The 15,124-nt window shown below is 42.0% G+C and overlaps 1 protein-coding gene across 1 annotated transcript in view; it reads right to left on the bottom strand.

Annotated features, from left to right (window-relative positions):
- CCDC171 (coiled-coil domain containing 171) overlaps positions 1-3,634 on the bottom strand; it is a 285,435-nt gene extending 281,801 nt beyond the window's left edge. Inside the window, exon 1 of the mRNA XM_077765058.1 lies at positions 3,376-3,634. The gene's annotated coding sequence lies outside the window, so the exon portion shown is untranslated. The remainder of the gene's footprint in view (positions 1-3,375) is intronic.
- Positions 3,635-15,124: the final 11,490 nt, after the last annotated feature.

Below are 15,124 nucleotides of genomic sequence, written 5' to 3'. Positions count from 1 at the left end.
GGAGGGCGGGGAGAGGGGGATTTGGGTCTGACTGTTTGAGGTTTCTTTTTAGGAGTGATGGAAGTGTTCTGGAATTAGATAGTGGTGATTGCTGTACAATGTGGTGACTATACTAAAAACCAATGAATTGTACATTTTAAAACAGTGAATTCTGAGATGTAAGTTATATCCCAATTTTTAAAATTCATCATCAAAAGAAAAAAATCCTATCTAAAGTCTCCTTTAGGGGCGGCTGGGTGGCTCAGTCAGATGCTCAGGTCATGATCTCACACTTCATGGGTTCGAGCCCCGCATTAGGCTCTGTGCTAACAGCTCAGAGCCGGGAGCCTGCTTCACATTCTGTGTCTCCCTCTCTCCCTCCACCCCTCCCCTGCTCTCTCCCTCTCCCTCCCACTGTCTCTCTCTCTCTCTCCCTCTCTCAAAAATAAAAATAAACATTAAAAGTAATAATGATAATAAATAAATTAAGTCTCCTTTTTAGCAACATCTTATTTTTTTCCAGTCTCTGGTATCAGCTCCTGATGACACTGGGATTCAAGAGTGTATTTTAGGAAGACTAATGAAGAGCCAAAGTCAGATCTGTGGCTGAATTTAAACTATAATCAGAGTTCTATCCTATTGAACATGGAAGAGAAGATGTAGCAAAATCTCCTTTTTCATACACCAGAGTGAAAAGAAGGGGATAAGGGGCACCTGCGTGGCTCAGTCAGTTGAGTATCTGACTTGATTTTGGCTCAGGTCCTGTCTCACGGTTTATGGGATCAAGCCCTACACTAGGCTCTGAGCTGACAGTGTGGGACCTGCTTGGGATTCTCTCTCTCCCTCTCTGAATGCCTCTCTCCTGTGCACACACATGCTCTCTCCTCAAAATAAATAAACTTAAAAAAAAAAAAAAGGAAAAGAAGGTAACGAATGAGACAAGTAGCTAGGTACAGTAATGAAAATGTCAACGAAATAGGGAGCTAAGTCAAAGAATTACAGGTTCCTCACATAATGTGTCCCAAGCTTTACTTGAAACTTCCTATGAAATATCACAAATTAAAATAAATACTTTAGCTAATCTGCATGAGTGATTACAAATTCCTTATGATATGCAATCACCATCAGCCTTTCTCCAATATGTATCTGACTCCGTAAATAATGCTTTCCATTTGAAAACATTCAGTACGTCATCTATAAACAAATGATCTGATACGTCAAAGCTACTCCTACTATCATCATGCCCACTGTGACAAAGATCCCGTCTCCAGACAGAGTGCTAAGAACTTTCTATAGATTACCTATTTCTTTCTACACTTCCCAAGGGGAAGATATTGTTAATGTCCTCCCTTTCTGTGTAAGGAAACTGGGGCTTAAAGATATTCAATCACTTGCCCAAAGTCATGTCTCTAGTAAGTGACAGTCTGGATTCAAGCCTACTCCATAGGTCTGCTGTGCGCCTTGCCTTTGGCCTTCGAGACATGGTTCACGCCCAGCCAGAGAACATGTGAGACCTTGCTTGTCAGGGAAGCCCTTCTGCTCCCTACTGCAGATTTTTCAGACACAGCTCATTCTTCCCTGCACCCCTACCCCAACTAAACTAACTACAAGTCCTTCCCAATGAAGGAGGACTCAGACCTCTGGTGGATTCTCAATCCAAATGTACTACCACAGGCTTGGGCCCAAACCAGGCTATCTTGTAGCAGTGGTCGATAAGGGCAAAGTTTAATTCAGCTTTTTATGTTAATATATTAGTCTTCTGTTCATAGTGGGGTTGGACTTTTCTTACTCAAATAGATGAGGGATATTATGTATATCCTTCTTCAATAACAAGGTTTTTAGAAATAGGTAATGCGGCAATTGAGGCCAAGGGACCAATGATCTAGACATCCTAAGAGTAAATACCAGCCAGAAACACAATTCTACTTTAGGTTTCAGAGCCACTGCTGGTACAAAGTTTTCCTACCTCACAGCTGGGTCCTTCAGTGGCTCATCCAGAATGTATTCATTTCTTAGTATGTCTGTACAGATCGGGGGGGGAGGGTGAAAAGATAAAAGCCACTATTATTGAGCACTTACTATGTACCAGATACTGTGCGAACCATACCCTGATCTCACTGAATCCTCCCAATAGCATAGGAGATGATTACGCACATTTCACAGATAAGGAACACTGAGGTCTGGAGAGGCTGAGTAACCTGCATAAAGATATCAGTATTCAAACTCACCTCTGGCTGACTCCTGAGTCCACCCTTTTTCATAACATAGGGCTTTCTTCAATAATAACATCTGTGTTGGGGAATTCTATCTGCAGACTTCTATATCTCACCTTTAAAAGGGTGTCTGGGTCCTTCCTCAAAACAAGATCATGACAAGGGGGCTGAGACAATCAAAGAATTTTAGAATTAAATAGGACTTTCATCCTATTTAGTCCATCCTCCTTATCTGACAGATAAGGAATCTAATGACTAGTAAGCTTAGGTGATTTACCTTAGGCTACTAAGCTAATAAAACTCTATGCCAGGACTAATACCCAAAGCTCCAGACCAAAACTACTCCCTCCTTTCCTCTTAGCAGGTTGCACTGCCTTTGTTTCTTCTTCATATCAGGGGAGACCAGTGTAGTTTCCGCTCTACCATTGTTTTGTTGTTATTAGGCACTAACCCTTCAATAAAACAGGTGACAAAATGGGAGGGTCTTCTCTCCAAAATTATGTGTTTTGTATTTTAAAGAGGTGGGCGACCAACTGAAATTGCTGAGTAAACTTATGCAGAATCACTAGAGATCTACTTAAAATGAAAAAATATTTATTTGCGTAGGATAATCATCATGATGGAGTAAAGAACAGTCAAAAGGAGGCTCTACTTCTGTAGAAAATGCACAGCCTTGGAAAAACTGCCAAATTTTCGACATCTGTTAGAGTCCTAGAAAGTAAGCAGTAGAAGCTACAGATGACAACCTACCACCACTCAATCTTTCATTGATCAAACATTTATAGAGTATCTAATGTGTGGCTGGCATTTTTTTAAGGATGGAAAAGACTTGGTCCTTGTCCTCCAAGAGCTTACTGATTCTCGGAGGGGAAAAGCCCGGCAGTCAGGATGTGTAAAGCTTAGCAGCTCCAAGTGCATGCCCTCTGGGTCCCTAGCCAGTCCTCCGGGTCCAGCTGCAGCGGTCTGAGGTTAGGGCGCCCCAAGGGGATCTTCCCCCAGGTGGGCGGAGAGGCCCAGCCCGCGGAGCTGGAGGCGTGTCCCCACAAACGGCACCAACAGCCCCAGGACAACCACAAACTAACTCGGGGTTCCCCATAACTCTCGCTGCAGCCACCCATACCGCTCCTCTCAACACCTCCCCGCCCAAGTCGTTCACCTCGAAGCCCCGACACCCCGTGGTTACCTCAGGGGGCTCCCGTGGTCCAGACCGCACACCCAAGACCCCAGGGGCAGCTCCAAATCTCAATGGTAGAAAGAGGCCTAGGCCGATCGAGGCGGGGGGTTAGAGCAAAAAACTGTTGGAACCCGACGGACTCTAGGACCCGGGAAGGGGGAACGAATAGCAAAGGGGGACAGGAGGGGACAAGCTCTGGGGAGACGGCGGTGTTTACAACGGCCACTTCCGGAGACTGGGCTTCCCCCGCAGACCTTAGCAAACTTTCACAGGCCTCCCGGCCCCGCCCCAGGCGACCTCTTTCCTCCCGCCTCCCGCGGCCCGCATCGCCAGGATACGCACTCGGAGAAAGCGGGACTTGGATTGGAAGAGCTAAGCCCGCGAAGCTGCGCGGCCGCGGAGGGGGAGGCGAGCAGGCGCATGCGCCGTTGCTGAGAAGCGGCGCGCTCGTGCCCGCGCGCATTCCCGCGCCGCGCGCGTCCCTCCGGCACGGGAACGCCCCGGCCCACGCTGCAAAGTGCTGTTCTCAGCCTGAGGTCCCCGGGTCGCAGTCTCAGAATCCCCAGAGGCGGCAGGCTGTGCAAATATCGAAGCCTTAATCCCTTTCCGCCTGTGCTGAATAAAAATCTTAAAAGGCCGGATCCCTGATTGTGCGTTAAACTGCGGATCCTAAGGCCAACGTAGCCCCTCGGGGTCTGTGGACTGGTGCCAAAGCCTGGGGGAAATTCTCGGGGCTACGCTACTGCGCAAGTGGCTGATTTCCCGCTGTTTAGCCCGCTCTCTGCGTGCCAGACGCTTCTTGTTCCCTCCCCCATCCCCATTGTATCCCAGCCTGGGGTGCTAAACAGGGCCGCGAAAATACGGGTCAGCGCGCTGATAGTGTTCCAGCGCCTTTCGTTATGAATATTACATAACGAGGTACCAAGCAAAAAAAGTCCTTAGAGCCTTAGCATATGCTCCCACCTCTCCCCACTCCTCCTCCAAGCCCCCTAGTGCGCGCGCGCGCACACGCGCCTTCCTCCAGTTGATAATTTATACTTCGGTTTCTTCCGGTCGCTGCTTCACAATCTGCTGCCGCCCCAGGAAGATTGGAAAACCAAACCCTCTTTTGTTCCTTCGCATTTGAAAACCTGTTCCCCAAAGAACGGTGCAAATTGGCGGGGATTTTGAGTGAGGATTTTTATCTTCACCACCTCCACCTCCTCCCCTCAAAAAGCTGTTTGATACAAGATGAACCTTTAATGCTAAAATTGTCCCATTTGTTTGTAATCAACCTGAAACCAGGTGTAGGGGCCGGCCTTTCCCTGTCTCCTTGGGGAAGGCCAACGGCCATAAATGCAAATATAAATTGAGATTAAAAAAAAAAACCTCCTTGATTCCTGTAACTGAAACTTCAATTGGTTTGAGTTGTCACTTAGATTAAAAAAGGAAGCCTGTCCCGCTTCCTAATCATTTTGCCAAAAAGAAGATAATACTTCAAAGGAAAGAGTTTATGGAAAGGAAAAAAAGAGCCCACTCTAACATTTAGAAATGCGGTGGAAAATTACAACAGACTAATGAGACTAGCGCTTTTTTTGGCTTAACGAGTTTTAAATATTTACAAGATTTCTTATTTATGGTTTGTTTGTTTTTTTTAATCACAAAATTGGGGCGCCTGGTTAGCTCAGTGAGTTGAGCAGTGACCTCAGCTCAGGTCATGATCTTTCAGTTCATGGCTTCGAGCCCCGCATAGGGCTCTGTGCTGACAGCTAAGAGCCTGGAGCTTGTCTTCAGAGTCTGTGTCTCCCTCTCTCTGCCCCTCTGCCCCTCCGTCACTCGTGCCATCTCTCTCTCAAAAATAAAAATAAATAAATAAAACATTAAAAAAATTTTTTTAATCACAAAATTGAATATTGCATGGCACAGGTATTTTTCAAATGAGGACTAGGTGCCACATGAAACCTAGCGATCTTTATTTATTTGTTCATTAGTATTTATTGAACACAGACTATATAGAAATACAGGATATTTAATACAAGCACAATGGGAATCCGAACACGCAAATGTTAACAACAACCAAGAGCACCCCCAAAGGCTTGACAGAGCACTGTTAGCTTACTCCGGGAAGATGGTTATAGATTCATGAGGCTGAGAAGGAACAGGAAGACGGGAAGCTACACACACCAGCACAAGAAACAGCATGAGGTATTTATTTGGAAACCTGGAAGAAAACCCCAAATCACAAGGACCTTCTAGGTCATACACTAGTCCCCCTTATCCATGGTTTCTCTTTCCAAGGCTTCCAGTACCCGAGGTCAAACAAGGTCATAAAGCAGATCATCCTCCTTCGAACATATTCAGAAGATGGGTAGTAGCCTAACTCTATGTCGTAATGCCTACATCATTCACCTTGCTTCCTCTCCTCACATTTTTTTTAACCATCTCAAGAGTACAGTACAATAAGGTTTTTTTGAGAGAGACAAAGACCACATTCACGTAACTTTTACTACAATATATTTTTTCTATTTTATTATTGTTGTTGTTAAGCTCTTACTATGTCTAATTTTTCATTTAACTCTGTCATAGGTGTAGATAGGGTTCAGTGCTGTCTCCCGTCTCAGGCATCCATTGGGAGTCGTGGATGTATCCTCCACAGACAAGGGAAGACTACTATAGTTCATCAAGCAATGAAGCTAACAAAGGGTGTTGAGCAGAAAAGTTATAATAATTACACAACCAGACTGTTTAAAAATATTCGGAGGTTTTCTATGTTTTTCTAATAGTTACAAGGTTAATTCTCTTCTGTTTCTGTTTGCCTAACACACTACTGTTACTTACAAAAAGCTGTACGTAAAGATATTCTCAAATTCACTTCCCTTTTAGCCTTAAGAGTCACAATAATCACCTCATTCTTTTTACTTTCAAGATAATGTTCAAGTCATCCCCAGCACCCCACCAAAACAGCTGCCAAAGTCAATAATGACCTCATTCCTAAATCCCAGACCCTTTGAATTCACTGACACTTTGATCCTCCTCAGATTTTTCTCCAGTAAGACTCTTGGTTTCTCCAACTCTGACCTTTTTATTGCTTGCCGCTCAGAGAACTGTTATCCCTTTCTGGCCTCTCAAGGTGATAGTTTCCTGGTTTCGGCCCTCAACTTTCATATTATTACCATATAAGCTTCCTCGGTGATGTCGCCCATCCCTGTGTCCACATGACATTATAATATCATAAACTCAGCTGTGGTTATGAATTTTTTTTTTTGAGAGAAAGAGAGAGCACGTGAGAGCATGAGCAGGGAAGGGGCAGAGGGAGAGGGAGACAGAGAATCTTAAGCAGGCTCCATGTTCAGAGTGGAGCTTGACTTGGGGCTCGATCTCATAACCATGAGATCATGACCTGAGCCAAAATCAAGAGTTGGATGTTCAACTGACTATGCCACCCAAATTTGCCCCTGTGGTTGTGAATTTTTAACTCTCATTTGAATAAAATCTGGCAATATTGAATTCCACATATCTAAACATGATCTTTCTTAAATTCTTAATGGAGCCCCCCAAACTGCTCCTCCACCTATTTATAAAACTAATCTCTGGGGTGTCTGGGTGGCTCAGTTGGTTGGGGGTCCAACTTGGGTCATGATCTCGCTGTCCATGAGCTTGAGCCTTGCGTCGGGCTCTGTGTTGATAGCTCAAAGCCTGGAGCCTGCTTCAGATCCTATGTCTCCGTCTCTCTCTTCCCCTCCCCTGCTCGTTCTCTCTCTCCCTCTCTCTCTCAAAACTAAATAAATGTTTAAAAAAAAATTTTTTTAACTGATCTCTTAGACACCCCAGTGAAAAACATCAACGAGGGGGCACTGAGGTGGCTCAGTCAGTTAGGCATCCAACTCTTGATTTCAGCTTGGGTCATGATCTCACGGTTCATGGGATTGAGTGCCCCATCAGCCTCCACACTGACAGTGCCAAGCCTGCTTGGTATTCTCTCCTCCCTCTCTCTCACTTGCTGCCTCAAAATAAATAACAAAACTTAAAACAGAAAAAAAAAAAAAAACCTCAGAATCTTTCTTCTTTCTCAAGCTCTCAATCCCTACATCTAAGAATCACTAAATCCTACTTAGTTTCTTCCAACTCTCCTGTCTTGTTTCTATACCTGCCACTAAACACCTTCATGTATGTATTTCTTTACTGCTTCATATTCAGTCGCTTGTGATCAGAACCTGTGTTGTGGCCCGATGCAAGTCACTCTCCTCACGTTTCTGTACAAATTCTCAACATTCTTCTAAGTTGACAACTAAGCATCTAGGGCATTTTTAAGCTGGTAAATATGAAAGAAGAAGATCAAAAAATAGGGGGGGAAATCAAAAGCAGGCCTAAGGGCACATGTGTACCTTTCTGACACTAGGGGAGTGTTCTGAGCAGATTTTATGCATGTGAGCCTCAGGGTTTTTTAAGCACCAGATGAACCGCATCCTTTTGACCCTTCAGTAACCTCCCTCAGAAGGTTCAAACACCAGGTGCTTGATTATTATGCTGGTTTGGTATCAATTCTCAGAACTGCAAGACCTTGCCATAATTGTTGCTTTCAGTGGCTCTGGTCCTTTGCTCCTTCAGTCCCCATTCTGTGTGCTACAACAGAAATGATCCTTCTAAAGCATTGTCAACCTTCAAAATTAAACAACAGAGATTATCAAGCAGTAAATGAGTTTGTTCCAAAATAGCAGAGGCACTGCAATTTGGAACATCCCCACTATGGGGAACCACAGGCAAGTCCAGAGAACAAAAGGAGGGAGCAACCTGTTATAGAGGAAAGGAGAAAATCAGGAGGAATTGTTGTGAACAAAAGTTCATTGGTGGAAAATGAGAGCTACATATATAATTTTCACATTGTAACTCAGATTATGTTACCCTATCAATCAAATCTTTTAATGGCTCCTCAGGCCTTACTGCATAAAAACCAGACTTAACTGTCTCCCCCTCCCTCATCAGTCAAGGGCCCCAGTCTTGTCCCTACCTGCCTTTCTAGCCTTGCCTTCTCCTTTCTAACAATAAATCTTCCCTTTCCTTCACATAGCAATGGAAAACACAAAACATTGAGGAATACATGGAGTAAGATGTAGGCAAGGACGTATAGTAAGAGCTTTAAAAAAATTTTTTAACTATATTTTTTTAATTTTTTAAGTTATTTTGAGTGGGGAGGGGCAGAGAGAGAGGGAGATAGAGAATTCCAAGCAGGCTCCACACTGTCAGCACATAGCCTGATGCGAGGCTCTATCCCATGAACCGCGAGATCATGACCTGAGGCAAGATCCAAGAGCCAGATGCTTAATCAACTGAGCCACCCAGACACCCCTAAAAGTTTTAAGACTGATTATGTTCTCAGTTAATCTTCAACAATGATATAAGACTGCACCATGGGAAAGACAGTCTTTTCCACAAATGGTCCTGGGAAGACTGGACCATGCAAAAGAATAAAATTGGACCATGTTCTTAGGCCATACACAAAAATAAACTTCAAGGGATTAAGGACCTAAATGTGAGACCTAAAACCACAAAAATTCTAGAACAAATCACAGATAGTAATTTCTCTGACATCAGCTGTAGCAACATTTTTCTAGATATGTTTCCTGAGGCAAGGGAAACAAAAACAAAAATAAACTATTGGGATTATAGCAAAAAAAAAAAAAAAGACTTTCTGCAAAGCTTTTTATTTTGATATAGGAAATAATTAACTTGGGGCGCCTGAGTGCCTCAGTTGGTTAAGCATCCAACTTTGGCTCAGGTCATGATCTCGCGGTTCATGGGTTCGAGCCCCATGTCGGGTTCTGTGTTGGCAGCTCAGAGCCTGGAAGCTGCTTTGGAACTTGTGTCTCCCTCTATCTCTTCCCCTCCCCCACTCATGCTCTGTCTCTCTCTGTCTCAAAAATAAGTAAACTGTTAAAAATAATTTTTTAAAGGAAATAATCAACTAAAAGACAAACCTACTGAATGGGAGAAAATATTTGCACATGGCACATCTGAGAAAGGGCTAATATCCAAAATATATAAAGAACGTATACAACTCAGCAGCAAAAAAATAATCCAACTAAAAAATGGGCAAAAGATTTGAACAGACATTTCTCCAAAGACATACAGATGGCCAACAGACACATGAAAAGATGCTCAACATTACTAATCATCAGGGAGATGTGAATCCAAATCACACCTGTCAGAATGACCAAAATCAAAAACACAAGAAGCAACAAGTATTGGTGAGGATGTGGAGAAAAAGGAAACCTCATGCCTGGTAGGTAGGAATGCAAACTGGTGCAGCCACTGCGGAAATCAGTATGGAGTTTACTCAAAAAATTAAAAACAGAACTACCACATTATCCATGATTTACCCTACTGGTATTTACCGGAAGAATACAAAAACACAAACTTGAAAAGATACATGTTGATTGCAGTACTATTTACAATAGCCAAATTGTAGAAGCATCCCAACTGTTACATAGATAGATAAGTGGAAAAAGATGGTGTGGTATATATATATACTCAGCCAGAAAAAAAAAGAATGACATCTTGCCATTTGCAAAAATGTAGATGGAGCTAGAAGGTATAATGCTAAGCGAAATAAGTCAGTCAGAGAAAGACAAATACTTTATGATTTCATTCATATGTAGAATTTAAGAAACAAAAGAAATGAGGAAAGAAAAAAAAAGAAACAGAAAGCTCTCTATAGTTCTATATTGTACACCTGAAACTAACATAACACTGTATGTTAACCATACTAGAATTAAAATTTTTTAAAGCTTTAAGATATATAGGTTAATACAAAAGATTTAAATTCTAACACATTATTTATTAAATATATGTGTCAAGAACTATGCTAAGTTGTTTCACATTTATTCTTTTTTTCTTTTTTTTAATGTTCTATTTATTTCTGAGAGAGAGATAGCATGAGCAGGGGAGGGTCAGACAGAGAGGGAGACGCAGAATCGGAAGCAGGCTCCAGGCTCTGAGCTAGCTGTAAGCACAGAGCCCAACGCAGGGCTTGAACCCATAAACCATGAGATCATGACCTGAGCCAAAGTCAGACACTTAACCGACTGAGCCACCCAAGCACCCCCTTATTTTTTTCAAAACTGCAAATATCTTTATCATTTACCCCAGTAATACATTGTCACTTAAGAAGTTGAAATAGGGCACCTGGCTGGCTCAGTTGGTGGAGCATCTAATTCTTGATCATAAGGGGTCATGAGCCCCACGTTGGGTGTAGAAATTATTTTTTAAAAAATGGGGCATCTGAGTGGCTCAGTCAGTTAAGCATCCAAATTCAGCTCAGGTCATGATCTCACAGTTCATGAGTTTGAGTCCCACATCTGGCTCTGTGCTGACAGCTCAGAGCCTGGAGCCTGCCTCAGATTCTATGTCTCCCTCTCTCTCTGCTCTCCCCAGCTTGCACTCTATCTCTGTCTCTCTCAAAAATAAATAAAGGCTAAAAAAAATAAAGAAAAAAAGAAAGAAATAGCAACATTGTGAGAGAACGTCTGCTTCCCTTTGCCCTTGGCAGCACTAGATAATTTTTTTTAATGTGTATTTATTTTTGAGAGAGAGACAGAGAATGAGTCGGGAAAGGGCAGAGAGCCAGAGACACAGAAACTTAAGCAGGCTTCCAGGCTCTGAGCTGTCAGCACAGAGCCTGATGCAGGGCTCAAACTCATGAACCAAGAGATCATGACCTGAGCAGAAGTCAGACACTTAACCGACTGAGCCATGCAGGTGCCCAGCACTAGATATTTTACAGTATTAAAACTTTTCCAATCTGATAGGCCAAAAGTGATGCATCATGGTTCTAATGTTCTTTTAATTGGCATTTATTTGATCATTAATGAAGTTCAGTTAAATCTAGAAATGCCGTTTTAATCTTATGTTCTGAGAAGCATGAAACCACTGTTATGCCGCCACTGCTAACAGAAATTAGAGCGGAGAATTTGCCACGCCTAGCAATTTAATTCATAACCTTACGATGAAGACTTCAGAGAAGACAGTGGAGTAGGAGGAACTAAGCTTAACTCCTCCCATGAGTGTAACTACATAACACTCAAATCAGTATAAATAACTCATAAAATGACCTGAAGACTGGCAGAATAAACTCCACAAGTAAATGTAGTAAAGAGGCTACATTCAAGAGGAGAGGAAGGGCAAAAATGTGATGGGCAACCAGATGGACTCATGGGCTATCCATGGGTGAGATCACAGGGGCAGAAAAGGGAAAGAAACAGACCTTCACACAGGAGAGCCCACAAGGGGAAGATGAATCCAGTAGCATTTGGCATAACCTTATGAAGAATTATTATAAAGCTATAGCCAAGTCTTGATAGGTGAGGCGGCATCTTATAAAGAAATACATTGATAAGTATTGAGCCTTTTTATCATTATTCCGAGCCCATCTAAGGGGCACAGCTGGAAAACAGAAATGTCGAAGGAGTGGTGGTGAGGCATGATGGAAGAAAGGAACTAAAATTGGTATGTAAAACAATGTAAAATAAATTACTTCACCATAAATAGTGGTCTTCTTGCAAATTATATGTAATTGGAAAGTTTTTCTCTTATACTTGTAAATATAGAAAAGCATTCTTCTCTGCTATTTATCCTTAAATGACATGAATGTATATATCTCTAATCCAATAGTTGCTCACACAATAGACTTCCAGAGAAGTAAAGAGAGAATGTGCATTTATCTCAGGTGGGAAGACCTGAAAGAGGTCCAGATTTGTTAACAACCTGCATGCATGTGACTTCCGGACAGAATTTCATCTCGCAAAGCTCACCTTAGAATTCTCTGTTGAGGCTATGAGCTATTGTCCTAGACTAAATAAATCTAAAGAGCCGTACTTCCAGGGAGAAGAATGTCTCCCACAGTGAGACCAGCCTTAGTGGTTAGAAGTTAGGATTTTCCAAAAGGAAAAAGGAGGTACTATGCGGAAGAAGGGTGGACCTGAGGACTGAAGACATAAGTTAGAAACCAAATGAGTCCATATTGGACTAACAAATGTATAACTTACTGAACATCTTTGTCTCCAAACCCATAAAACTTCACATTTAATGTACTGGGTTGTTTTTTTGTTTTTTTAAGTAGGCTCTAGGGATCCCTGAGTGGCTCAGCTGGTTAAGCATCCAACTCTTGATTTCAGCTCAGGTCTTGATCTCACAGTTTGTGGCTTCAAGGTGCCCATCAGGCCCTGTGCTGATGGTGCAGAACCTGCTCAGGATTCTCTGTCTCTCTCTCTCTCTCTGCCCCTCCCCCACTCACATACATGCTGTCTCTCAAAATAAATAGATAAACTTTAAAATATAATAAAGTAAACTAGGGGTGCCTGGGTGGCTCAGTCAGTTAAGCGTCTGACTTTGGCTCAGGTCATGATCTCTCAGTTCCTGGGATCAGGCCCAACATCAGGCTCTGTGCTGACAGTTCAGAGCCTGAAGCCTGCTTTGGATTCTGTATCTCCCTCTCTTTCTGTTCCTCCCCAAATTGTATTCTGTCTCACTCTCTCTCTCTCAAAAAATAAACATTAAATGAATGAATGAATGAATGAATGGTTAAATAAATAAATAAATAAATAAAATAAGCTCTATGCCCAACGTGGGGGTTAAACTCATACCTGGAGATCTGGAGTTGCATGCTCTACCAACTGAGCCCTCCCTGCCAAGTGCCCCTAATGTATAGTTTTAAATGTTATGACTCCATTGGAGAAATTAACAACTCTGTAGCTGGAGTTGTTGATGAAGTCAGAACCAGTTCATGGAGGAGAGCAGGCCTGCCCCCAGTACCTTCTGCTAGCTCTCTAAAGAAGCCCTTGCAGAGACGTCAGCATAAGGGAGGAACGTGCAGTTGATGAATTCCAGGTTGTGAGCAGCCCAAAGGAACACACAGAAGCATTGAGAAGGTTCACAGAGAAGCAGTGGTCAGCTCAGAAGCAATCATGAGATAAATCCCTTCCCATATAAAAAATATACTTGAGAAGATGTCTCTTAAGGTGGAGTAGAAGTTTGGAAGATACTTATCTATACATATACATATACATACACATATACATACACATATACATATACATATACATATATATGGATATATATGGATAAATATGTACATACGTGTCTATATGTATTTCTGAATTTTCTGCTCTGTTCAGTGGATCTATGTTCCAATATTACACTTTTAAGTATTGTAAGTTTATAGTACATTTTTATTTATTTTTTAAACATATTTAATGTTTTATTTATTTATGAGAGAGAGACAGCATGAACAGGGAAGGGTCAGAGAGAGAGGGAGTCACAGACTGAAACAGGCTCCAGGCTCTGAGCTGGCAGTCAGCACAGAGCCTGATGCGGGGCTCGAACCCATGAACCGCGAGATCATGACCTGAGCCAAAGTCGGACACTTAACCGACCAAGCCACGCAGGCATCCCATGCAGTACATTTTTAAATGGCTTGATCATCTCCTCACTTTTCAAAAATTTTTTGGTTATTCTATGCATTTATTAATTTAGATTTGTTTAAAAAATATTTACTGAACACTTGCTAGATACTGTAGGTTCTGGGGATATAAAAGCAAGAAATATACCCAAAAATCTCTGCTCTCATGGAGCTTACATTTTAGTGAGGGGACACAAGCAAGAAGTGATACCATCATAATCCCCACCCACGTGTCACACCCTCATAGGACCAAGCGTGGTTTCTTGCCCATAAATTAAATAAGACTGACACCAAGGAAAAATAATTCACCTATTTGCTCCAGAAAATACCTATTCCTAGAAGATAATGCTGTGAACTAAACAGATTCTTTATCAAGACTAAGAGCTTTCTTATAATTTGCCTCAAGACGTTCCTTCACACTGTGCCCAACAATCCAGCCACCCCAGTAAGTTCCTTGCTAGCAAAAACCGCCTTTTAAAATCTTTATAGAAAAGATTCTCTCTTAATTTCTTCACTGTAAGGCACTACAGAGGTGAGTTTAGGCAATAGCTTTGATCCTTAAATGAGAAAAGCTAGACACTCAGAACTTTAGGCATGAGTTCACAAATCTTTTTTAAAAATGTTTAAGGGGGGCCCGGGCGGTCTGGCCTCAGGTCATGATCTCGTGGTTCATGAGTTCAAGCCCTACATCCAACTTGCTGCTGTCACCACAGAACCTGCTTCAGATCCTTTGTCTCCCTCTCTCTGCCCCTCCCCTGCTTGTGCTGTCTCTCTCTAAAAAATAAACATTTCAACAAATAAATAAATATAAAAATGTTTTATATATAAATGAAGATATTTATTTATAATTTTTAGAAGCCTGTGTAATATTACTGATAAAAAGGTAATTCTTTAGACATATTATAGTGATAAAACTTTAGCTTGAAACACCTTTCTGTCTTCCTGACTTTCTCACAAAATGAAAACGTTAGCCCAATATGGTTTCGTAAATATATGACCTGGGTTTAGTTTCTTATGATTTAAACCTTTTAGCAGCGCCTGGGTGGCTCAGTCGGTTGAGAATCTGACTCTTGATTTTGGCTCAGGTCATGATCCCAGGGTCATGGGTTCTAGCTCCTGATCCAGCTCTGTGCTGAGTGTGAAGCCTGCTTGAGGTTCTCTCTCCCTCTCCTGCTGCTCTCTCTTTCTCTCTCTCTCTCTCAATCTCTAAAATAAAAGTAAACATTAAATAAAAATTTTTAAAAGAAATAATAAAAATTTAAAAAGCAAACTTTTAACATTTCTGGGTTAATTCTGTGGGTACAGCAAGTTATTATATCCACAGGT

Source organism: Crocuta crocuta, unplaced genomic scaffold, assembly GCF_008692635.1.
Source record: "Crocuta crocuta isolate KB4526 unplaced genomic scaffold, BGI_CrCroc_1.0 scaffold687, whole genome shotgun sequence".
Taxonomy (NCBI): domain Eukaryota; kingdom Metazoa; phylum Chordata; class Mammalia; order Carnivora; family Hyaenidae; genus Crocuta; species Crocuta crocuta.
Note: the sequence above shows the minus strand (reverse complement) of the source record. Positions and strands in the feature narration are given on the sequence as shown.